At 39.7% G+C, this 27181-nt stretch overlaps 1 protein-coding gene across 4 annotated transcripts in view; it reads left to right on the forward strand.

The window, feature by feature from the left end:
• ndst2a (N-deacetylase/N-sulfotransferase (heparan glucosaminyl) 2a) overlaps positions 1–27181 on the forward strand; it is a 162136-nt gene that overhangs the window by 5840 nt on the left and 129115 nt on the right. For 3 of the 4 annotated variants that reach the window (XM_017715818.2, XM_017715819.2, XM_017715821.2), the window contains exon 2: positions 17825–17950. The gene's annotated coding sequence lies outside the window, so the exon portion shown is untranslated. Of the gene's footprint in view, positions 1–327; positions 447–17824; positions 17951–27181 lie in introns of those variants that run through there. The other variant, XM_037538645.1, reaches the window with a different exon arrangement.

Consider the following 27181-nt stretch of genomic DNA (forward strand, 5'->3'; position numbering starts at 1 on the left):
AAAATGTGCCGGAGGCAGAATACTTGCATGTGCTGCTCCACTGCCTTCTTATCTGCAGCACCATTTTCCGGGCATCATATGTGGACACCTCAGGATGTTCCTGCGTGTCTCAGGAAGCTTGGGCTGAGCCAGCCAAGCCTGGTAGTGGCTACAAGCCAGAGAGCACACAAGCTCGCCACAGTCTCTGGCCCTGTAACTCAGTGCCTGAAGGACAGTATCAGTGAGTTTCCTGGCAGCCGGTTCCACGTTAGTGGATAGGGGCAGTCCAGTGTAACTACCGAATGACAAAGCTAGTTTGCTTCATGCCCAGCCCTGCTGCAGAGCCATAGGCTTCAATCCAGCGCTTCTGGGGTTTATGTGGTGGATGTCTGATGCAACAGTCACCAATCTGTGTCCAGCTTCTACAGAGTTAATGAGATCACCGGTCTCGATCACTCGATCATACGGTGAGTTTGGCTGTGAAAACAGCTTTCTTGCTTCAGCTTCACGCCACACTTTCGAAAAAGATGCTTTTTCAGTAAAGGCAATGCTTATACAGAGCTCGACACCATTCATGTATCTGCGTTTTGATTTCTGCCGAAATCATGAGTAGCTACACCAGCACCCCCTGAGGACCTGCTTTCTGAAAACGGCCGGGTTGGGCAATGGTTGTGAATACTTCAGGTTCTGTGCTATGTTGTGTGTGTGCAAAATTGAGGCTGATGTTAATAAACTCCTACCCACTTTAAAAAAAAAAGGGGGGTTTTCGAGGGTTGTTTAGTAATGAAAATGCTTCTATATAAAACTATAAACACTCAAAGAATCCTTTGCATAATTAAAGAGTTGTTTCACTATCTGAAGCATCCTTTTACGATGCAATGTGTTGTATATGAAAAGCTTGATGTTTCAGTGCTACAGTATATAAAACCCCTTTCTCCGCCAGTCTGAAGAACCCTTTCATGATTCAGAGAACCCTTTAAGCATACAAAGGCTTATTTGAGTGTTCATGGTTCTATATAGAGCTATATTCTTTACAAAGGACCCTTGAAGAGCCACCTTTTTTGAGAGTGTGTTAATCATGCCAGGCATGATTGGTGCAAAAAAAGTCAAGATTGCCGTGAGCAAACCTGATCTGTGGAGTGGTTCGCTGAGCTATTCCACTGTATTGTTTTTGTTCGTACCACAAGGCTTGTGTTACCTTAGCAAGCAGGATAAAACCGCATCATACACCACAACACAAGTTCAGTTATGAGTCTTAGATGCTCCACCTGATGCATGTTTAGAGGGTAAAGGCTCACATCTTGAGTGTGAGAAGTTGAGTCACTGGTGTTGCTGTGACAAAAAGAGAATCTAACCTTTTTGTGGTGCAGAGAAAGTTATTTGTCTGCTAAGTTAGTGCTAGCATGATCACTTTAACTGTGCTCTTAATGGCACTATTGCTCAATGTATGGCTTGATATTTAATGAGTGATGAACTGGAAAGTCTCTCTAGTTTATTTTCTGGTTATTATGAGAGCTTATTTTTGTTTCCGCTTGTTTCCATTTCATCAGCTCATCTTCAAGCGTAGAGGGCTGTGTTCCCATTTTGGCAAAAGTAAAAAGTTAGGTGGGGGGTATGAGGCAGGGTTTGGAAGTCTGGAGGCAAAGGGGCATTACAGTCAAATTTCATTTTAAGTGGTTTCCTTAGTAGTTTTACTTTAATCATTATCATTATTATTCATTGATTATCTTCATGGTTTAAATAATGACTTTACAAGTACTTTTAAAGGTATGTTTAAGATCCTCCTACCTCTGGGGCATCATTACCATACTACAGTCCAAGTAGAGGTTGGCCACAGCGTGCTTTAGATGGCCTAAACTGAAGCACTGAAGGGCAAAATTTGTGATCGTTATAGTTCGTCTCACTTGAAAAGTAAGCAGGAACCTATGTGACTAAAATTCAGGTTTTTTGAAAGTCTATCAGTAAAGAACAGTTAGACAAAACGTTTAGAAAATATATGTAAGGCAACAGGCAAAAATAAGTCCAAGAAAATTAAAGTTGAAGGGAAAGACATCTAAAAATGGGAAATGAAACAGACTTTACACTTCTTAAGGAGATGCACCAAGGAGTGTAATTCCAAGGACAGTGTCGTGTTCTGTGCAAGATATTTTGGTTCGAGAATAGTTTTATGAACAGACCTTTTATAGTAACGTGCATATCGCTGTTGTCGGGAGAAAACCTCGCTTCTTCAAAATGGTAACTTTACAGGAGGAGGAAAAAACCTACTGTAGTTTTAATGTAAGTCAATGGAACCAGACGTCTTTCCAAGTCATTTTGGGCCATTTAATTTGATCCATTCATCATGAAATTTACAGACAATGTAAAGAGTAACAGGTCCTTTGAAATGATGTCAAAACTGAAAAATGAGAGATACGAGGTTTTCTTCCGACAGCAGCGATATGCAAATTATATTAGTTTCTAGAAAAAGTGTCAAGCACTGAAACCTGGTTAGAAAATAAATCTAGCAAAGCTTTATTGTCTTTGCTAATGATTTGATATTGTTATGTAACTCTTGCTGCAATGCAGTGCTCGGAGGAATTGTCCCTCTTTCTCTCTTGTCAGGAGACACGGGCCCAGGTTCACCCTGTTTAAGCTCAGAACATTAAGGCTGCCTAATCTTTAGGGAGCTGAGTGAGATCCTGTGCAGCTCTGGGAATTCGCTTACTGAGTTTCAGTGCTTGATCACAGTAAAGGAAGGAAATACAAATGGCACGTCTGTTAAGGTGGAAAGATCGCCTCTCCGCTCAAACTCGATGAAAAAAAACACATCGCGTTCATTGTTGTGGCGTAGTTTATTCAGGTGCTGTGCGTTCGAGTGAGATTTCTGTGGTGTGATTAGCTGATTGTTTGAACGTGCAGTGGTCGGAGTGACTTGCAGCTCCATTTTGATTTAAAGAAAACAAAACCAAATTAGAAGAATTAGAATTTACAACCATTTGTCTCTGTGTTTACACACTGTGAAATTAGACCTCTGCATTTAACTCATCCGTCCAGTGAAACACCCACATACATGCACCCTAGTGAACACACACACACTAGGGGGCAGTTGAGCACACTTGCCCGGAGCAGTGGGCAGCCCTATCCACAGTGCCCGGGGATCAATTGGGTGCCTTGCTCAAGGGCACTTCAGTCATGGACTGTCAGCTGAGGGGATTGAACAGGATTTTTTGTGTGTGTGTGTCTGTGTGTGGGTTTTTTTTTTTTTTTTTTTTTTTTTTTTTTTTTTTTTTTTTTTTAAATAATCGCGTTCGCTGTTTTAGTGAATCAGGTTATGCTGTTGTTTTGGTTTTGTTTTTTCTGTGAGCAATATCTTTGCCTTTTCTCCTTTAATTTAAATTCTAGCATTTAATTCAAGAGATTAGAAAAAGCCTTTCAGGCATTTATGTATTTTTAACAGTATAGAAATGTACACTGTCCTTTTAAGATGTCCCTTTAATGCCACTGAAGCGTCTTGCAGACTTTGTCTCCTATTTCTCTAAAGCGGTTGATTCAAGCATTGGGACCACATGGTTTTCTTGGTGCTTGCTGTTGCAGGGAAAGACACTGTTTAATTAAACATAAGATACTGTGTTCAATTAAACATAATAATCATGCCTTCCTGTCATCCTTTGGCTAAGCAGCTGTCACTGAGCAGTTACAGATCCCTTTGAGAAACGCTTCTGTCAGGGAGATTGTGTATCACTATCTCTTTTGAAAGAGACGGTGCATAAGGGCAAGAATCTGAAATATACATTTGTATAAGTATGATGTGCCTCCATACATGACTGCCTCCAGTGTGAGGACCATTTTGAGTGTGGGTTGTTTTTATTGTTGTATTCTTCTTTCAAAAAGCACTCCAAGCTGAAACACTGCATTCAGGGGCTGCCTAAGCTGCTGTGGGCTGAAAAGGTGAATATATGCAGAAGTAATGGTTTTTGTGACATCACAAATTTACTAAATTGAAATTTAGCCCTTTGATCTTGTTCTAGATTCAGACAGTCACAGTATATGTGGACAAAAAAATAAGCAGACTGTTGCTACAGTTGCTAAAGTGACACAAACATTAGCAAATGGGACAAAACCATACTGACCTACTGGTTCTGTGAAACAGCAAAAACAGGTTAATGTTACCTACCTGTCATGCAGAAACAGATCAGCCTCCTCAGCCCTGTTCATGACTTTCGACTGTCTATTAAACTGAAGTCGGCTTCTTTTTTTTGCGTCGGCTTCTTTTTTTTGCGTCGGCTTCTTTTTTTTGCGTCGGCTTCTTTTTTTTGCGTCGGCTTCTTTTTTTTGCGTCGGCTTCTTTTTTTTTTTTTTTTTCGTCGGCTTCTTTTTTTTTTTTTTTTTTCGTCGGCTTCTTTTTTTTTTTTTTTTTTCGTCGGCTTCTTTTTTTTTTTTTTTTTTCGTCGGCTTCTTTTTTTTTTTTTTTTTTCGTCGGCTTCTTTTTTGCGCCGGCTTCTTTTTTGCGCCGGCTTCTTTTTTGCGCCTTTTCCCGTTCCACCTTAAGTGGTGCATCAGTAACATTGTAGTGCCTCACGCTAGCATAGCCACTGAAATAACCAGAGCCTATGCAAGCAGCACTGCGAACAGACAAAACAGACCTTGTGCTTCATAGATGTGTATCTACACATGCGATTAAACGGGCTAACGTATAATTGCTTTTGCAGTTCTGCGTCTTATTTTTCTTTTCAGTGTCTGCCGAAGCCATAGATCATGAAGCTACTGCAGTGTAAGCTAAACTGAGATTTACACCCAGAGGCTAACGTGCTGATAAGAGCCAAATATGTAATAATACACTTAATGAAAAAGGTTTGACGAGGCTGATATTGGCTTCCTGTTTTCCAGCATTTTAGTTGACCATTCCTCAGTTGTTACATGTTCGCACCTAAAATGACGAAATATGGCTCGTACGTTTTATGTCACTGATGAGCTCTAAGGATCGGCTAAGTTAGAGAAGTATTGGTGGGTCGCATATTAGGGCTGAAAATCAGCCGGTACATGTTTCTCTCTCTAGTGGAGAGTGCGGTTCTCCATGGGAACCTTATGTCACTTCAAATTTAGAATTCCATATTTAAATTTAACGAATTAATGATCCAATGAGCCGTGTAAATTACCTTACACATGTAACTACCTAATTATAAAGTAAACAAAAATATATATGTTTGAGCAAATGATCCCTAATAAAATGTTCGGGAAGTTTTTTGTGGGATGCTGCAACGTTTATTCAGTGAAGCAGCAACACTGATTAGGAAATGCTGGTCGTGTGTGTGTGTGTGTGTGTGTGTGTGCGTCTCATATTTAACGTTTCATCCAGCTTGCAAATGAAGGTGTGATGTAGATGAGTGCACCAACTTTGAAGGAGAGGGTTGAGGCGTTTGCCCCTAGGTGGAAGAAATGGAAGATTGGTTCAATTAGCTATAAATGAGAGATCAAAGAGAGTGAAAAGCCAATATTTTTGAAGTAGCAGTACCAGATTAGTTGCTCTAATCTCTTCAGGGTTTTTATGTCTCGTGTCAAGTGCTCTTGTGCGAGGAGGCTGCTCCTAAAGTGCGTTGCACTCACTCTTTCCATGCGAAGCCTCTTTGCTTACTTGAGCTTTCTTTACCTTACTGATGGTACTTTAAAATGTCAAAGGTGTCACAGTTAGAACCTTCTGCCCTTCGGATGTATATTTATATGTGGACTGTTGGCGTTGATTTGGGCAGTGATGTGTCTTTTTTTGTTTGTTTTTTTTTCTCCCCCCCTTCCCCTCACAAATATCACACATTGAACCCTGTTTGTCTCTCTTTATATGCTATTGTGTTTTTTTTTTTTTTTTTTTTCTTCTTCAGTGTCTTGATCAGAGGGATGAGGTGGTAGGTGTGCAACAGTGCATATACAGAAAAATACACCTCAGTGTAACTATGTGAAAGTGTGCGATGTGGAGGTCGATGATATCAGCTGCATTCTATTAATCATGCAGCTAATGCAACTGTGTTGCTCGAGCACCAGAAGCTTGTAGCTGGGGGTCGACAATATTTCGTGATATTTCATCGTTATAGTGATAAATTCTGTCACAGTACTCTTTCCTGAGCATATCATGGACATGGTCGGTGCTTAAAGAACGCAGAGCAACTGTATGATTAAATACAAAGACGGCATAATTACTCCTGTTTAACTGTATTTATTGCAGCAAAACACTAAATAAGTCATTGTATTTGCGACTGCGGTATGAAGGATCCAGTCGTATCAGAATCTGTAACATCCTCTGGTAGTTCTCAGAAAGTAGCAGAGATGAAATCCTAAGTTAGTGTTTGCCACATCTAGTGACTTGTACAGAGTGTTTATAGGAATGAGCTCACATACAGAATTGATTTTAAAATTTGAATGCTTACTAATCAGGCTGTTCATAACGAGGCTCCAGCATACATTACTGAGCTCTTACGTCCTCTTCCTAGTGCGAAAACTTTAAGGTCTTCAAATCAGGGGTTATTAACTGTTCCATGTACTAACTTAAAATCAAAGGGGGGCCGGGCTTTTGCAGTTTATGCTCCAAAATTGTGGAATAATCTTCCTACTGATGTCAGACTCTCTGAATCAATTGAGGTTTTTAAAAAATGTTGAGAGACTTATTTCTATTCTCTTGCTTTTAACAACTTTTGATCAATGTGCTTTATAAGTCGGTGTGCATTTGAGTGTATAAACTGTGTATTCCTTATTTATGAGGTATATGATCATAATGATCTTAATTGTGTTGTATTTTATTTGTAAGTATTTTGTAAAGCACTTTGTCACTCTGGAAAAGGGCTATATAAATAAAGTTTTACTTACTTACTTACTTACTTACTTACTTACTTACTTACTTACTTACATGTCAACTTTCTTTCAATTGTTTTTAACCACAGCCTGTCACTTAGTTCTTTAGTCATTATGGTAAGTTATCCTGCATTTACTCATATGCCATCTTTGCACTACATGCATAGGAACAATAGTATTAACGAGCTTTATGTGCCAAATTGTTGACCTGAATTTGTGCTCTTGTTGTCAGATTATTGTGATTTGTGATCTTGCATTTTACAGTGTCTTTATCTGATCTGAATGTTTTTAAAAAGCATTTTTTTAAAGCGAGATCTCTGAAGGGCACAAATGAATATTGTAGCTCAAATCTGCTCCTGCACACATTAACTCTGAATTGCATCCTTTACACGACCTAGGTATTTGCCTAGGAGCATGTGCATTAAAAGGAGTACGACTACTTTCTTTAATAAGGCCTGGAAGCTTCTGCTCATTTCATATTCTTCTCTTGTCTGGGTTTTTTTTTGGATGGTAACTGACGACACAGAAGCGGTCTTAAACCAGCTGGATTACAGTAAATCATTTACGACTGCTCTGTTTACAGTTGCGTACTGCATTGTAGGGAATAACTCGTTAGTGGCATAACATGTTAAAATCTTTCTCTTCTCTATCAAAATTTAATTCCATGTGGTCACAGTATTTAAAGTATTCATGCTTAATCTTCTTGTGAGAATGCTGAACATGTGCCTTGGCCCCAGACCTTTGTGTCTGTTATTTATTATTGAACTGCCCAATGACCTGACCAGAACGTTGCAGAGTGGTCGTTGTAACGAGGTCGGGTAACCTACCCCTGTGACTGAGCTGCAGAATGTAACTCTGACTAAGGACCCGCATTAATAAAAAAACAAGTTGAAACAATTTTCATTGGCTGGCTGACACAACGAGGGAATTGGGCCTATTTTGATGCAGCTCAGATCCTTCCTACAATCGCCAAATGTCTCGATTATCTTCTCAGATTACCCTCACCACCACAGTTCCTCACTGTCCAGTTGTGGCCACCCTGATTTTGAATCAGAAATATTCAACATTTCCACCTGAGCGTGGACCTGTCACAGTCATGAAGTGTTGGCTCATAATTAATTTAAATTAATTGTGATTATCAGTTGAATTGTCTGTTTTTGTTCATTGTATAAAAGTTAATTTACAAGTATAAAAAATGGCCAAATTGGCTGATTTAGTGGACAGAAGTTAGAACTTTTGTTTTTGTAAACCCAAGGCATCTGTCTTTAAATGCCTTATGCTTTTTCTGCTTTCTTTTAGGTATCTGCCTCATGATGATGTTTAATTATGAAATTAACAATGGTTGTAAATTGTGGTCAGACGGTTATGTAGTAGTTATGACAGGCCTACCTCAGAGCAAGTCCCTATCAGTCTTGAAAGCAGCCGACTCAGGCTGGTGTGCCGTTTGTTTCTCATTTAAAATACTATTTTTGTTTGACTCGATGTGATTTACATAATTTCAAACTCAACCAAGACCAATGTGAGAAGGTTTCATCGTGATGTTGCTTTAAGAGAATTGATGCTGTCAAATTTGTTGGATTTCCCTTTGATGCATTGATTCACTGAATCCAGCAAATTCCATGAATTTATGCATGCCGGGTTAAATCTCTGAGCTCTGCGGAGCAGCTAGTGAAAAATGACTCACCTCAAGATGTCTGCTTCGGCAAGGACTGTCCTCATATACATGTGCCCAAAAACAGCCTTTTAACCCCACTGGTTAGTAGTGTACAGTAAGGGTGGGTGAGATGGCAGGACGATATTATTGTGCATCATATTCAGGTTTGAGAGCAGACCAAGTGCATCAGGACAGCAGTTGTACCATGTTTAAAACAGGCTTTGAAAAATGGTGTTATAAGCTGACAGTCAGTTGGTTGCTTGTTATTCTGACGTTTGTGAAGTTGCTGTCCTGGTTGTCTTTGTTGTTTTCAAGCTCTTGGTAACTTGTCTTCATAATACTAGGTCAGTGCTCTCTGGCCCTGTTCACAGCTTTAACATCCACCTCGAGCAGTCTGTGGGCAGTGATGTGTAGCTGTAACTGCAACTGTAACTTTAGAAATAAAGGTACATGATTCGTTCATCAAGGTACAAACGGCATAAATGTTCCCTCAAAGGTACAACAATGGTTTTAAGGTCCAATTGTGTACCTTAAATAAGTATTTCCCAGTGGAAAAGTAGATATTTGTATCTTTTTATAAACTACTTTTTTAAAAGAGAACCCATTAATAAAAAGCCTGGCGATGAGACGAGGCGTGTGGAGTCAGTACATCTTAGAAAATATCATTTCAGTGGATTATGGTACTGAGATGTACCCCTGAGGGTACCACCACAGTGACAAGAAGGGTACTGCCCCAGTGACGGTGTCGTACCTTTCTTTTCTGAGAGTGTAGGGCTGTCACAATAATTTAAATTTTGATCAATTGACAGTTAATAATTGCATTTAATATTTTAATTCTTGTGCATTATGTGCCTGTATTAAACTACAAAGCAGAAGCTGCCAAATTGGCCTCTTAGCCATGTTGCTTCTTATCTATGTTTACTAGGTAGGCAGCTTTGTAGTATTGTAAAGTTGGTACACCACACTGTTAGGTGCATGTGCACTCTCTCACATCCATTATCATGTTTGATCAAGGGACCACCTCATTTATGCTTTTACTCACTGCTGTCCACTAATAAGCATCTCCTCCCGGGTACGTTGGGGGAAAGTATAAAGGGGGGGGGTGTAATTTAAGTATTGGTGATAAAAACAATATATTCAAAAAAGCAAAGTTTTTAGTTTTAGCCTTAAAAGTACATAGTTTGTTTTTGTCGCTGTCTTTTAGTAGTCATGCAAGTCTTTATTATGTAGTTCATTTCATTAACAAACCAGATGTGTTTATTAAAGCAACAGGTTTTCAAGGATCTCAAGCAAATGGAGACATATATTAATTTTTTATTTATATATATATATATATATATATATATATATATATATATATATATAAAATTTATACAGGCGACAGCGCTACCCACCACGGCACCGTGCCGCCCAATATATATATATGTGTGTGTGTGTGTGTGTGTATATATATATGTATATATATATGTATATATATGTGTGTATATATATATATATATATATATATATATATATATATATATATATATATATAATTTTTTTTTTTTTTTTTTTTTTTTTTAAGCAGTTTCCTATTTTATCTATTTTTGTTCATTTTTTTTTTCTGTGTCCAGGGATGATGTCGCCACTTTTGCTGACAGTGAGGAAGAACAGTATTGTCTGATTTAACACCACAGCAATGTTCAGGAAATCCAAGTAGTTCTCAAACTTGGTGCTGATTTGTCTCTGCTTAGCTGGATTTGGCTGGAACTTTTAAGAGACTTGCCATTTGAGAGTTTCCTACCTTGGGCTGAGCTTTTCTTTTTGAGCACATTCAGCTACATTTGGTTCTTCAAGCTTTAGACAGAAAAAAAAAAAAAAAAACATTCCCAGCTCACCATTTGAATGAACTGGTAACTAAGGAGGACCTCCCACCACCTCATATTTTGAAGGCTTGTGTTTTAAACAAGCCTTTTCTTGTAGCAGCACTGCTGTATTTCACTATTACATGAGTGGGGATGAGCATTGCTGCGAGATTCTCAGAGAACTAGAGAATTTTGGTGAAGTCGTCTTTTCACACTGGTTTAGGTGATCGCGAAAGCTGCAAGGATACTTTCCAGCACTCTCCCAGCCTTAGCGACAGGAGAGAAGCCGTGAATGACTGACTGTTTTAAAGTCGTATTTTAATATCCCTGGAATGACGATAGCGTGAGGTAGAGAACGAACGGCAAAATGCTCATCGTCAAACTTAATGGTTTATGGTGTGGCTCATTTCAACACCTTAGAAAAACCAGCATAACATGCTTTTCAGGTGAGTCCTGTGGCTTCAGTGTGTTGTGCTGTCAGTTGTGAGTGCAGTATCCTTCTGTCATGTCAGTAAGCAACTTGTAGATGGCATGACTAAAATGAGCGGAAGTGTTCTGGGGGGTGTGTTCAGTGCTGTTTAGATGGTAGTTTGAAAAGATGCTTTGGCAGGACTTCATACACTTCAAGTGAGTTCTGGCCTTTAGCTGCTCAATTTGGCACAGGAGGGAAACACATCAGCAAAGCAGAGTGCATAAAAAGTGTCAACAAAATTACTGCTAATCAGGTATTATAATTATCAGTTGTAATTCACCTTTTCATGTCCAACAACTAGATTTTGCATGGAAAAAAAAAAAAGATGAGTTATAGCTTGGGTGAGTATGCATTTATTTTATATATTTATTTTTTTCACAATGAAATTTGATCTATTATGCTAAAGAGTTGTAATTTCATATGAACAATATTTAGATTTAAAGTAGGAGTCTGTAAGATGATATGACCTGACGAATTCGTACTCCACACAGTCGCTCCTCCTCCTCCTTTTTCACTCCTCCCTGTTTACTTACCAGTCTAGAAGAAAAGTTGCGAGTTTAGCATCAAACTTCATCCCTTTACTCACCCAGAACTGTCTCCAGTGGTTGAAAGCAATGACGGTGTTGACTCTTGTTTTGCTTCTATTTTTTCTATTTTCTTTGTGTTTTTTGCCAGGAGCAGATGCTTAACCCTCTTATGTTGGACTGACAGCAGGCGCATTATTGCCTCTTGTGATACAAATTGGTAGTACGAGACAGGACAGGTCGAGGCTAGCATAGTCTCTGCCTATGTGGTGCAACAAAACTGTTATTTCTTCATCTTTTAAATAATTTTGGTACGTTTTGGATTAAGGTTTCATCAGTAAGAAATAATTCTTCACGTGTTTGCTCAGAAAAGCTTGAAGGATATTTTAAATTTTCAGATATGTGCGTGGGTTAATGGATTAATACCTTTTTGTTTGTCACTACAGCTTGGATATATCTTTTTCTTTCAAAAATACAATGAAAATAGTCAAAGATTTCTTGTTGGTGGGTCTTTCTAGCCATCAGTGCTTGTTGCTGTTTACTTTGCTTTGGACGTGTTGTTTTGGACTGTAATTGCAACAAAGCTCTTCTGAGTTGAATTCAATATGACCACTTCATTAAATTTCTATGTGAACCCCTTGCTTTCCCGACAAGCACCACTCTTCCTTTCTTCTCTATTTTTGTCTTTCTCTCTTATGTCATGTTTTCCTTCTCTCTCTCTCTCGCTCTCTCTCTCGCTCTCGCTCTCGCTCTCTCTCTCGCGCTCTCTCTCTCGCTCTCTCTCTCGCTCTCTGTATAGTGGGCAACATGATGCTTTTGGCTGGACAGGCTTTATCTGGGGCTGAATGAGCGCAGTCTGAAGGCCAGCTGATGGATAAACAGGAGGCTCCAGAGGAAGCCCAGTCACAGAGAGAATTCTCTCTCGTATTTTTTCGACTTTTTCATTCTTCACTCTGCAGGAGAGAGACGAGCTCAACATGCTCCTCCTAGCTTGGCTTCTTTCTTTGTTTTTGTCTCTCGCTTTCTTTCCCATGCCTCCCTCTCACACACATTTCATTCATCACCATTACCCCACCTAAACAAGCATATAGACCAGGAACTAGCAGCATCAGCTCTTTAGAAAGACATTGCACCGTGTGTCCTTTTACTTGCATTGTTTGCTTTCTTGCTATGTTTATTTTTCACCTCTCTTTCCTCCCTCTCTCACCTTTACTCACACAGACTTTAGCACAAGGATAGGATTTTCAATTGTGAAAGATTGAAGACTGCAGAGCTACTCCTGACGTTCCCATGTCCCATTTGGCCATACAGACTTTACTGAGTGGTTCTTCATCCTGTTGTAGTTTGTACTGAGACCGATGAGTTCTGATCCCTGCACAAATACATCAGTGTTGTACGTTATACACCCACCTTACACTGTACCTTGTTCCTGGTAACACATTCTCATGGCTGGTACTCAGTTGCTACTACACCTTCTTTTTCAGATGATATTTAAATCGGGCATTGGTTGATCTGAATGCTTCTGTTTAATGACTAGACGCTGAGACTCGCCTCATTTCTGTGTTCATAATTCTTCAAATCCTCCCCTAATTTGTGTATTATAATTCTGCTTTATGGTGTCAACAATCTCATTGTTTCTTCCTCATGTTTTCCGGCAGTTTGTCCTGCCTGTTTTCTTGTTTGGGGCTTAGACCTGGATTTCTCTAAATATGCTTTGTGACTGCTGAAGCTGACACTGATGCAGGTGCAATAAGCAGGTACAAAACATAGAAGTTAGGCCAAGTTAGCGTTTCAGAAAAATGTAACACTTGTTTTGTTTGTAGATTGCAAATGCAGTAAAATGAATAAAATGCAGGCGTTTTATCACAGTAGCTCATTGTGTCACTCAAATGTTCTGCTCTTCTGGAGTCCAGTAAATATATCACCAAAACTGATTTGAAAAATTAGTCAGACAGATGATCCACATGCAGCAAATATCTGCCAAAACCACTATGATTTTGGTGTCATCGTGCATGCCTAGTGCACATGAGCCACCTAGCCAATTAAAGCATTTCCATTGTATGCTTTGAGCGTCTGGACCAGTCACAGTTCCAGAGTTTTTTCCATAGGTGATCTGGATAATTAAGATATTCAGTTCATCTAAAGTAAATCATGCATCATTGAATCAGCAGTGTGCTTTATTATGCTGCAAAGCTTATTGAAACTGCACTTTCTAAACCTGTTCTAGTTCCATTTTCGAGGATATAAAGCAATGCATTATTTCAGCTCTGTGATTAGTACTGTATTAAAAAAATGGCAGGTGGATTGTGTTATAAATAGGTGTTGATTCATTTGGCTGTTCCCGTGTCTGCTTGAAAGAACTCAGAAATAACTCTCAGCCGTGTAATTAGCATTCTGACCCCCATGGCTGTATGAACATGGCTGGAGAGAAGAAGGTGGCTCTTGAGTCCTTCCATTACTTTACAGCAGCGGAAATCCAGGTGGTGTAATGATGGGGTTGTATTATGGACCTCCTGCTGGAAACTGCCTCAGTTCCTTTTGCCATTTTGTCGCTATGCAAATGCTGCAGTCGTAGCTAAGAGAAGCTCAAATTGCTCCAGTGACTGTTCACCTCAGGTCTTTATTATTTTTGTTTGGATTGCAGAGTGTGCTATGGGAACGTGGTCTGCGCTCCCTCTGCTGTGGAAGAAAATTTGGTTGGCAGTTGATCTGATTGTTTCATTCGTTCTTAATCGGTTCAAAAATTGATGCACAAGCTTTAGAGACCACAATTTGGGGGTTATAAAGGACCTTTTTCAGTGTGTGTTTTGAGATAAGAACTTGATGTAGTATGTAAACATTGAAGTTTTCAAAATATTTCGTTCACTCCTGAATCCATACAGTCCTGTGAAAGCCAGTAAGCTGTGAAATCAGCCTCTTTTGAGCTACATCATAAAAACATTTAAATATGTCAAATACATTTATGTACAGTGTCCTCTGAAAATATTGGAGTGGCCATGTCCAATGTTTTTTGCTTTCCACTGAAGGCATTTGGGTTTAAGGTGAACAGATGAATATGACAATATCAAGATTTTGGCTTTTATTTCCTTTTATTTGCATCCAGATATGTTAAATGTGACCATGGTGCCAGACCACTCAATTTTTAGGTGAGCAAAAGTCTTAAAGTCTTAAAATAAATACCACTTATTATTTGCTTGTGGGCGACCCACTGACAATTTTTTTTTTTTGTTTGTTTCTTTTATGATGCTTTTCCAGACTTTTACTGTAGCTTCTTTAAGTTCTTGTTTGTTTGGATGCTTTTCCCTTCAGTCTTCTCTTTGGGAGGTGAAATCTATGCTCAGTTGCCCAAGTCATGACGCTACCTCCTCCGTGCTTGACCAGTGAGCTTGTAAGCATTTGAGAGTCAGTAAGCTTGTGAGAATTTCTGTGGCTTATCTCTGTACTTCTTTACCAATTCCAGTCTGACCTTCTGATTCTTCCTGCCATGAGTGGTTTCATCTTGCGGCACAGCCGCTATATTTCTGCTGTCTGTCTTCTTCAAATAGTGGATTGTGGTACCTTCACCACTGTCCTGTGGAGGTTTTTGGTGATTTCACTGTCTGTTTTTCTTCACAGCTCTCACAATGTTAGTCGTCAACTACTGCTGACTTTCCTTGGCCGACCTGTTTGATGTCTGGTTGTTACTACACCAGTGGGCTTCTTTCTTTTTTCAGGACATTCTGAATTGTTATAGTGGGTAGGCTCAATGCTTCTGCCATGGCTCTAAATGATTTAGCCACTTCTCTCTGCTTCAAAATGTCTTTCTTTTCTCCCATAGACAGCTCTCTGTTCTTCATGTTTGCTCATCCTTTAACAACAAATTCAGTGTTCAGTGTCAACCCAGGACAAAAACCAAGAATAGACATTCAGGGCTATTAATTGCTTAAACAATCGATTTAATGGGGCACACTTGGACAAGTCAGTCAGCCACACGTTCCTAGATGTTTGCTCACTTGAAAACAGATTGGTTAAAACAAAAGGTGCCCTGTTCTATGTTGTTTAACACATCTAGTTGTAAACTTTAGGAAGAGAAAGCTGGAGTTCTGATCTGATTATCTAGTATACATATTTTGATCTGGAACCTAAATGTCTTCGGTCTAAAGCAACAACAAAAGAAGTGGACTTTCCATTTCAACACTTATAGAGGAACCTGAAGATCAACCTACTCAGCCTACAGCAGTTCAGCTCCAAACTTTTAAACAGAAATTAAAAGGACTTTCAGCCTGCACTGCTTTTTGAATGAGACCATGCAAGGAAGCCAATCAGAACTGAGCAGGGCCATCTAAAATGAATTTGGTACCTAAAACCACACACATGGATCTTGGAGGGGATAACACATGGGTCCTTTAGTCAAAACTTTTACAAACTTTAAATTGATGCACACTTCTATAGATTGACGCTGTTTGGAACAGCATCAATCTATATCTGATGTAAACTGTGTTCTGTCTACTGGTTTACTTGCTGTTTTAGTAAGTAGTCTTAGTAAGAATACTGTGTAGTGTATACTGGAGCCTTCAGCATCAAATCCTGTGGTGTGTACATGTCAGTTTTTCTTTACAGTTAAAGATACAAACAGGATGCACTTGACCTCATGTTATTCTTTCTCTTTACTGCATGTGACTTGTGGCTGGGTGCCTTGTGGGTTAGTTGGTTAGCTTGTGTGCCATTAACCGTCTTATGAGTGCCAGCGTTATGCAAGAGATGCATTTTGGTATTTTCTTTAAATGATCCACTGATGTTCAGAACTCTGTTCACAAGCACACGGATGGCTCACTTCTTCAGTGACCTTAATTGTTAGGAGGATCCAGAGATACTACTGCTCAGTAAAGCGTGTGTTAATGTAATTGAAGAATATACTCCAAGTTCTTCTGTAGTGAGAGGATAACGTTGTTGGAAGGAGAAAAATCTCAAATGAAATGCAACAGATGACTTTTTTTAATTAAAGACCTATATGACGATTATGAGATCTTTTATCTTGGTTTCAGTTTCTTCCTCCATTGAAGTAGAAAAAAATTAAAGTTAGTAAAAATAAATAACAGTTGTTAAAAAAAAGAATGGGTTGGAGTTTTACTTGAAGTAGAAGTGGAAACTTAGTGTCTTGAGAACCGGTCAAAATAAAACAGTGGGTCAGTAACAATCAGTGATCCCATTTTATTCCCCTGTAAAATTTCACATTGTATTTGTCATGATGCATATTATGCTGTTGGGTTAGGGGTTAGGGTTACCTAACCCTGGGAGCCTTTCCCAGCTGTCACTGGGCGGAAGGCAGGATACACCCTGGACAGGTCGCCAGGCCATCGCAGGGCAGACAGACAGACAGACAGACAGACAGACAGACAGACAGACAGACAGACAGACAGACAGACAGACAGACAGACAGACAGACAGACAGACAGACAGACAGACAGACAGACAGACAGACAGACAGACCTAGGGCCAATGTAGCATGTCCAATTGGCCTGACTTCATGTCTTTGGACTGTGGGAGCGAAACTGGAGAACCCGGGGGGAACCCACGCAGACACAGGGAGAACGTGCAAACTCCACAGAGAGAACCCTGGTCACCCGGACGGGGAATCAAACCCAGGCCCTCCTCACTGTGAGGCGACAGCACTCCCCACCGCTAATCCTTTTTTTTTTTTTTTTTTTTTACACATTTGTATTATTAATTAACCACTGCAAATTTTGTATGTAAAATCATATTTTTTCCATTTCAGTGAAACAAAGCATTAGATGCCACTCATAGAGCTTAAAGCAATACAAAATGTCCATCTCAAATTTCTAGCCTACAGCTAACGCAGCAGAAGATATTATTTGGTGCAGATATGAAGCCGTTGCTCGCGGAGTCTGTTTTGACAGTAGTATGTAGTAGCTCTCTCAGCGTCATAGCATTTCCCTCCTGGGTGGCTGTTGTTGGCATTTTTGCAACTTCATTAAAGTGTAGTTAATTAGCGCTCATGTAAACAAATGGGACTTGTCAGGCTCCTATAGAACTCCAGCATACTTAGGTGAACCTAATTTGTGTGTTTGTGTGTATACAGAAAGGAGAGAGCGAGAGGGAGGTCAACAGGGAGTGCTGTTCACATTCAGAGCTCCTTTGCTTGATTTACGATTGCAGATTGTAAACCTGTTGAGGCCCCTGGTGTTATGAATTGCATAAATTTACATTTTTTAATTTGACTGTTGGGCTTTGTACTTGTAAAAAAAGTGTACTTTTGGGTCAGACTGAGTGAAAAATGCTGCAATCTCTTCTGCAAATGTTGTTTTATTAACCTTTTAAACCCTAATGCTTAATTTAATAGTTTTTTATTGGAACACGACACCGTTTTCATGACCATCTGTGCTGTTACAGAATACCTGCTGTAATTATCCAGATAAAGGAATGTTAAACTCACTATTCATCACACAGAGATAGCTCAGCCTATTTTTAGCAGATTGTGTCAGACTTTCTCCTCTTCCTAATGGAAAATTAAAATTCTTTGTGCTTGTTTTAACAGGCTTCCGTGTTAAAAGACTGATTTTTACAATGGAGGTTCTTCAGCTTCTTGCCGAGTCGTTTGTCTGCACTGCACGCATGAGACGTTCTTCCCTCTGAAGTGCTTCGGTTGTCTGCTCCTGATCAGGTAGGCTATATGCTATATCTTTTACTCAGTGGTTTTGGTGAGCGATGCATGTTCTGAATGGCAAACCTGAGCCGTATTTGTCTGTTTGCTGTTTTGAGTCTGATATAAGGCTTCCCGTTATTGCCACTCGGGTCTAAGCTGTGCGGTTCTGAGAAACTTGACTTTGTACTGTGTCCATGCAAGTGTATCTGTGATACATTGCCCATGAGAGTGTGAACAGCTGGAATTGCATCTTTTATGAAAGGTGGAAGAATAATCTCCGTTTTAAATAAGATTTCAGTAAGCTGTAGGTTTGAAAGAGAGAATTAGCAACTCTTTTCAGTTAGCTCTCTTTGCATTAGGTATACAAATGCACACTTACAGTATAATGTAGAGATATAGCAGCTCTTCAAATAACATGCGTTGCTGTATGTGTCATCAAGCTTCTTGATTCTGTAGGCAAGTGCTTTACAGTTTGAGCTTCACTAAGCCACCGTGCTGTATTTTTGCCAGGAGGCCGTACAGCATTCATTTCTGTATCTGCAAAGATTAACACTGCATGCTCCACGCTCCAGACGTGTGTGCCATGTGTCCGTGATACTAGCCTGTAGCCTTGTACACCACTCGTTTGTGTAGGCCAGGCTGTAGCACTATGTGCCATGTGGCTCTAAAGGTGGGTGCCGTGGTAAAAGCAATTGGCATTCCGGTGTTTAAACGTTCTTAACTTTGCGTTGGACTGTATGATAATGATGAGATACCGTCATATTGCCGTGAGTTGTTCCAGCTGCTAAGATTGCAAGTGCTGGTTTATTTTTTGTAGTTTAGTACTTATTTTATACCTTGTGTTTAGCTTTTACCTTTTTCATTCTGTTTATTTCTATTTTTATTTACTTATTCGTTTATTTTTGCTGACACGTTCTACTCTTTCCTAGTCATCTTTGAGTCACATCGTCTTTTCATCACCTGTATCGCTGTTGTGTCGTATCTCCAAAAGGATTACTTTGATTGCAGGAAAAGGAAGCGACCTACTTTACTTTTAATGTATGTCAGTGGAACCAGACTTATTTCCAAGTCATCTTGGGTCGTTTCTTTTGGTCCGTTCCTCATGAAATCTACGCATAATGTAAAGGGCAACAGACTTTTTCAAATTATGTCAAAAACAGAAAAACAAGGTTACGAGGTTTTCTTCTCGACAGCAGCGATCATATCCATATCATTCGCCCACGCTCTTTCTCTCACTCTCGTTCGCTCCCTCTTTCTCTGTGTTCAGACTTTCTCTCTCTCTCTCTCTCTCTCTCTCTCTCTCTCTCTCTCTCTCTCTCTCTCTCTCTCTCTCTCTCTCTCTCTCTCTCTCTCTCTCTCTCTCTCTCTCTCTCATGTTCTCTCTCTCTCTCTCTCTCTCTCATGTTCTCTCTCTCTCTCTCTCTCTCTCTCTCTCTCTCCCTCTAATTTATCTGCTTGTTCCTTTTTTTTGGGCTGTGTGCCCTCAGGCCGTACTGATTGAGTCTGTATGGAGTCCTTGGAAAAGCAGATTGACTTGTGGGTGTGTATGCAATTATCATAGAAATGATATTGAGTTGGTTCTCTGCTCTGCACGGATCTTGCACGCCGCTGTGCCATAGCCAGGTGAACTCAGCCTTGTGTTTGCATGGCTGGAAGGCTGCTAAGTCTCTGAAGCACATTGTTATGGCTCCTCTTCCATGCCAATGAGCATCTCTGCACTAATGTCAGTAATTCTGCTTTGTAAGACCATCAGAAAGGTTTACCTGCTGAACAGTGTAAAGGCAGGTTTAATAGGCCTGCGACGGTCTTGTGCCTCTGTGTTTGGAGTTCAGGATTGTGGCACCGTGTGCGAAAATAATAATTTTGTCACAATACACGTTACTTAGTGTTTTGTGGATCTTATGATCACAGAACACTAAACAGCTGCATGCGTCATTATAAAGAGATATAATCAGTGCTGTTTGAATTTGGTGCATTCTGTGAACATTGGTTTTTAATTATTGTGCTCATGGTTTTAAAGTTTCTTTATATGATATTACTGATGAATTTTCTGTTGCAGCAAATCAAACCTCAGATAAACCAAATAGTTTGTATGATTAGCATCCTGTGTCATAAATGTATTCAATTGTTCTGTATTTTTGTCAGATTGATCACATTGTGTGCTATACTTTGCTTTTGATAAATATTGTTTTTTTTTTTTCCTTTGGTAAGATGTTGGTGTCTCTATACAAGGGTTTGACTGGAAATGTTGACCGCAGCTGATGTTCTCTGTTTTTTTTTTTTTTGTTTTGTTTTTTTTAGAAAGTCCAGCCATTTGTAAGCTGTATTTGAACAGGTTCTGTCATAGCAACGTGTCATGAATGCAAAGCCTGTTGCCATTCACAGAAATGCGCCTTTTTGAATGCTTAACATCATGGGTGTACGATATGACAAAGAATATCATGGTACTTCATAATCATATCATGAAGACATTTTTATGCTGAACAATATGTATTACAATATTTTAACACATACTCAGGGCACTAGTAGTGCTACATTTTAAAAAACAGTCAAAAACATTTCACCTACTGTACTGCACTAAAATCAATTAGACAGGGCTTATGTTTTTGTAAGCTGGGCAGTGTTCTTTGCATACTGATGACATCTGATATACACCGGAAAGCATTGTGCATCACAATAAAACGGATCAAAATAACGATAGAACATCATATAGCCCATCTCTAATTAACATGCCATTCATGTGAATTGTGCAGATTTGATGAGGTTTTTCATTTTTAAGGCATGGGTCTGCAGCAAACAACCCACAGGTTTATTATTCAAGTTTTGTTGACCCATGAAAAGAGACCCATGTTATGTAATCAAATTGGTTTTGTCGTCACATATTCAGATTTCTTACTTCAGTCACTTTTAAAATCTGAGCAAAAGGTTAACGTGCAAGTTATTGTTAGCAACCAAGACAGTTTATTTAGGAGTCACTTATTCTTAAATTGATGTGGAACTTGATTTCTGTGAACTATTTTAAGAGCTACACATCACATTTCAAGTGGCAAGCATCAGGGTCCAAGCACTGTGCACTATTATGGAGCCAGTAGATCCAGTAGTATTGGGTATTTTTTTTATTTTATTTTAGATGTGGGGTATTTATTGGCCTTTTGACTTTGGTATAATAAACATTTTTTGACAGGAAAGCCAGAATACCTAAAACAAACCAAAAAATGGTGGGGTGGACCCTCCTCCAAGATCTGTCCAATGTTTTTATTTTATTTTATTGTTATTAATTTTCTCTCTACTTGTCTCTTGCTCTAGGGCTAGATGATGTTTTGAAAGTTTGCAATTAGTTTGTTTGATTTACTCACTTATTTGTTTTTATTTATTCTATATACAAAATGTCATGACCATCACAGTGATTTCCAACAATTATAATATGCTCAAGCTGTTTCACATTTATGTTGAAGTAACAGGGAAATAAGAACTTAAGAGCTAGTCAGTCTTGCATGTGAGACTATTAGGCTTCATTAGTGGTCACACAGTGCCCCCCAGATTTTCTAGGCAGGAGCTCCACAGACTAGATTGTCAAGATGTTGCACTTTCCTACATTGCAAGCCATCTGAATAAGAGTGTTCACTAATTGTCCTCAAACAGCCTCCTTTGCCATATAAGAATGCATAAAACTGGTACAGAAGAAAAATGATTGTCATTCATGTTCATTCTTTGAAAATCTTTAGTTTTTATTGGCAACTTGGCACCAGTTGTTCTACATATACTTGAGATGTATTTTGTTTATTGCCAGAACCGTGCAAGCTGTTGAGATGCAGTTCCTTCAACCATACCACCCAACTCTAGCTCTTTCACTCTATAACTCTCTGTTGGCTTTGGCTGGCCAAGTGCTGTCGGCTCTGAGCCAGTAAGGTGGAGAGTGTGTTCTCAGAGTTCTCAGTGTGTCTTCGATCTAGCTAAAAGTTGTGGCTGTTCAGTAGTCTCCTGACCTCACTGTGATCCCCACTCTTCTCTGGCAGCGGCCCCGGCTCTGCAAAGTGTCGTAGTATGAGTTTTTAGTGGCTCCAGGCCTGCGCAGGGCTGTGTTCATGGAAGTTCTGTGTGGCAGCATTCCAGCTTTAGCTTGTCTGAGCATGCCGAGACCTCCTGCTCTTCCCCCTGCTGAGCGCTGCGGGATGGGAGCTGAAGTGCTTTAAATGATTCTAACACCAAGCCCAGTCCTGTCTCCGTCTGGCACTTGTCTATTTTTGTTGTCATTTATTTTAAAGATGCTAGATTGTGAATCTTTTTAAAGGAATACTCTGTGAAAAGAAACAAACCGATTAATTCAGTTTTTTTACTTTATCTACGTAAACAGCGAAGACATGAGGTTTGCACAATGGTAATTTATGTGCATAGGATTCCTTTACTTGTTGGCTACAGTAGTATCACAGCTCCAGTGCAAAACTGAAGAAGCAAACTTTTGCAGATGCAAAACATGTCTTGGCTAATCTACTGCATTTGCGCGACAATGTTCACATTTTATGCAAATCTATTTCTTGAAAGCCTTCGAGATTCCTGAACTAAAGTGAATGAGTCCATACTTGCAGCTTTCCTAAATGAAAACAGTTAAAGCATGAATCAGAGACACTGGAACCAGCCCTGAGTTTATAAGCAGGCATGGTACTAGTGGAGGTTACCTTTTAGAAGGCATGGTCACATCTTATTGAGTTGCTGTAATGTTGTTAGTGCTCCGTGCAGTCCAGAAATGGAGACTTAACATCGTCTGTAGTGTAGAGTGTCTTAGCACCATGTTTCATCCCAGTCTCTCCACAAATACTTCTGCTGCTCTGTCACCATGAACACACTGCTGTCGCCATGACCACAGCCTTATAAATTTTCCTGTTGCAGATGTTAACGCAGCAGTGCTGTTCCATTTGCAGAAACATCTCAGGGATGCAGGATTAATTTATGTTTCCAAGGCCAAAGGATGTTGCTGTCACAAGGACAGGGGAGATAAAGTTAGCCAGGCTGAATTTAATAGGTTCAACCCTGTGGTGCTGACGGGCTCACAAGGCACTGTGTGTGTGTCTCTGGAGGTGGGCGTTCTATCCTCTCTGCCTTCTCTTTTTCCTACATCATGTTAGTAACCCCAATTTTATGCACACATATGCGCGCGCACACACACACACACACACACACACACACACACACACACACACACACACACACACACACACACACACACACACACACATATCGTCACTGTTTGACAAAAACCTTGCATCTCCAAAACAGTAACTTTGCAGGAGAAGGAAAAAACGCTCTAAATTTGTGATACTTTTATCTAACTTTTGGAAATTTCCAGTGTTTCTTTGTAGAAAGATGTGTGTGTGTGTGTGTGTGTGTGTGTGTGTGTGTGTGTGTATATATATATATATATATATATATATATATATATATATATATATATATATATATATATATATATATATATATATATATATATATATGAGATGATATGAGATTATATGAGATTTTATTTTCGGGTGGACTTTGGGTGTCAGCCCCTCTGTTGCATCAGGCTGTTTATAAGCAAAAGCTTTCACTGTGAGCGGTTTCAAAACATCAATGTCTGTTTTTCAGACATGAATTAATATCTTTGTATGGAATTGCAGTGTCAGTAGTGATTTACAAATAAAAATCATTTTAAGTCTGGGCTTAGATTTAACGTTTGTGTTAAAAAAATTAAATAATACAAATAAAATACCAATCCTACCCTTGCTGTTTTAAATCATGCAGCAAAATGATGACCGTGTTCTTGCCTATATTAAATCTCTGTTCTGTGACCCATGAAAACAAATAGCAGCTGAGACACAAGTTTAAATTTATTTCACTTTTTCTCCAATAAACATGTAATAAAAATCTGATTCATGTTGTAAATTATTCAAATAATTCACATAAATATATAAATAACAAATGCCATAGAATCTATTTGACATCGAGCATGAAAGTAAAATAACAGTTCAGTCTATCATGAGGTAAAAGTTTAGATTCAGGTATGGTAAGCTACAGAATGAGTGTGTAAGGAATATGGGAATAAAACAGTATGATAAGTAGAAAAGCATTGAATTACATCATGGCACATGTATTTTACAGAAATAAAATTTATTAAAACATTTGAAAACAAAATCTGAAGTCTAATCAGGATAAGGATGCTTTAGGACATACGGTAAAGTGAAATGGTGAAAAACCACATAACCATACAACAAGCAATGGGACAAGTTTAGTAAACTGAACCAATAGAAAAATGCTTTTTATGTATAATTTAGTGCTTCAGTGAATCATAAAAGCTATGAAAGTCTTTTGGGATAAGTTCCTTTAGTTGTCGTATGTGTCTGTATTTCTGCTCCTTGACTGTGAGGCAGGTGGAGTGTAGCCGACTGATCACCGATGCATCGTTCCCCAAGCTCCTCAGCTCTCTCCTGGGGAATGGACTCCAGTCATCTGAGTGCTGAAGCTTGTACTCCATGGTACCACTGATGTTGTATTTGATAGCCCTTAGCTCATGAACGGTGGCATCCCCACTACTTGTTCCTGGACGAAGGGGTCGGCAAAGTTTCATCTTGCTGGAATCAGAGAAGAAGACATGATCCAGGTATTTCACCTCCAGTGGGTGTTGGCTGTGTGCGTGCTTTCTTCATGTGAATGACAAATGATCTTGATCTTTCAGTCATCTCTCTATGACCCTGTGGACTGCGTCACACTCCATTTGAGTGTGCCCACGCTTAAGGTACTTCTCTATGATGACCTTCTTGTTAGTCACTGCAGGAGAGCATTTGCCAGAAGGGTGTTACGGTTCTGGTACCCACAGCAATCACTTCGCAAAATGTGTTCATCATACTGCAGGTGCGGGTGAAGGTAAGCAGTGATGCAAGAGGCAAATTCATTCACAGACAACCCTCCTTCTCCTTCATGCCATACATAACAGTTTGTGTACAGCCAGCTCGGTCTAATAATAGAAAGATGATGCCTTCAATTTTGGGCAAAGAAGAAGACCCTGCAGATCCATACAAGCCACCATGAGCTTACCATTTTCTGTAGCTTTTTCTTTGTCAGCTGTTTGTTCCTGACATGCCTTATCTTTTTTTCAGCCAATGGTTTGGCTACACTTCTTCTTCCACATGACCCATTTTGTATGAGCCACAGGTGTCACACTGGTCTTTTTTGGCGTGGTGTAGGGCCAGATTGAGAGATCTGAACTCCATAAATATCTGTGTGGATAACGGAGTTGTCTGGAGTTCTTCACAGTGACGTTGGTAAACTCTGTGTAACACAGACACGGACATGAACATGGGCTCTAAGTATAACTTGGAGGATGTGGACCGGCAACAATGAGAAGGTACCTTTGGCAAATCCCTAAGAAAGGCCCAAATAGATTCTCACACATCATTCCTGACATTGCTGCTGCTTATCTTAAGTTAAAATATGGAGATAGGAGGTTTTTGTCCGACAGCGACAAAGTGTGTGTGTGTGTGTGTGTGTGTGTGTGTGTGTGTGTGTGCCCTAGATCTCCAGCTATTAATCACCTATTCTTCTCCTCATTTCTAAGTGCCCATTCCAGGACTTGCTTTTTTTACTAATGTGTTCCCTGTCTTAAGGGTGGGAGATATAGCAAAAAATGCTATGTCAGAGTATATACAGTCACAAAAAAATCATTAAAACTATAAACAACCATGTTTAAAACAAGGATATGGAAAAAAGGACATTATTATCGGTTGCTTCTTTTCTTAGTCAATGTTACTGTCCTTGTAAACCTCATCCCTGTTTGTTATTGCAGTTGTTGTCATTGTCGTCACTTCCACTGCTGTTGTTTCTTCACCACTGCTGTTGTTTCCTCTAATTGGTCTTGTTTATGGTGTATGCAGTTGTTTAGTTTTGTAAAAGTACTGATGATGCAGCGAGAGCGCTATGAGGGCTGTGAATAGGATCTAATCTGAAGTCTTGCTAAACGCTTTAAGCCCCGCTCAGTGAACAAGTCTCTGGCTCGAAAAAGATCTGACAAGGTGTCGCTTTATTTTATTCACAAAACCACATACCTATATTTTCTCTCTCTCTCTCTCTCTCTCTCTCTCTCTCTCTCTCTCTCTCTCTCTCTCTCTCTCTCTCTCTCTCTCTCTCATGGACTCTCGTTCTCTTCTTCTATCTCTCATTAACTGTTTCTCCTTCACCTCCACCTTTGTAACCTTTATCATTCACATCACCCATTCGCTTTCACACTCTGCTCCAGCTTCGCTCTCGCTCTCTCGCTCTCTCGCTCTCTCTCGCTCTCTCGCTCTCTCGCTCTCACTCTCTCTCTCGCGCTCTCTCTCTCTCGCTCTCTCTCTCTCGCTCTCTCTCTCTCGCTCTCTCTCTCTCGCTCTCTCGCTCTCGCTCTCTCTCTCTCGCTCTCTCTCTCTCTCTCTCTCTCTCTCTCTCTCTCTCTCTCTCTCTCTGTGTCTGTGTCTGTGTGTGTACGCGCAGTGCTTCACTTGAGTGCTCTCCAATCCTGACGAACCTCCTTCAAACGGGCCGTCTCTGGAGGGCTTTAGTGGGGTTTAGAGCTCTGACCTGATTCTTGATCGCCCAGCCTTTCTCCTTTCCCTCGATGCTTCCAGACTACCGATCAACTCAGAATGGTGACTATAGGAACATATAAAACAGTGTAACAACCTGGAAAGACTACAATACAGAGCTGCACAGTATATGTACAGTATTAATTACAGTATTGGCTGCAAAATACTGGTGAAATTGACTGTGAAGTACTGGTATCTCAAAGCTTCAATATGTAAATGAGTCCACTAATCATTCTTTCTCTTTTCGTTAGTTTTTGTTAGTTTTACTGTGTCTTGTGATTATCCAGGGTAATCGCAGATCAATGAGCGCTTCTGTGGGTGTTCAGAAGGTGTTCAGGAGTATTCATGTAATCCAAAAACAGAAAAGAGTCACAGTGTGCAGAAGTGGGTAGAAACTAGGTGCATGCACTCAGTTACATTTATTTAAGTCTAATTTTGATGGTGCTTTTCAAATGATGGTGTTTTCATTTCTACTCAAGTGTATTTATGAAGAAGGTGATCAACTTGTTACCCAGTTTCATTTTAAGGACTGACATCTAGTTGCTATTTACGTTTTTTTGTTGTATTTCTTTTTTAGGTCGGTAACAGCAGCAGTGCTGCTGTGATTGATCCCATCTCTTACAAGATCATTGATCATTTATTTGACATGAGTGCATCA

The sequence above is a fragment of the Pygocentrus nattereri genome, chromosome 5 (genome assembly GCF_015220715.1).
Source record: "Pygocentrus nattereri isolate fPygNat1 chromosome 5, fPygNat1.pri, whole genome shotgun sequence".
Taxonomy (NCBI): Eukaryota; Metazoa; Chordata; class Actinopteri; order Characiformes; family Serrasalmidae; genus Pygocentrus; species Pygocentrus nattereri.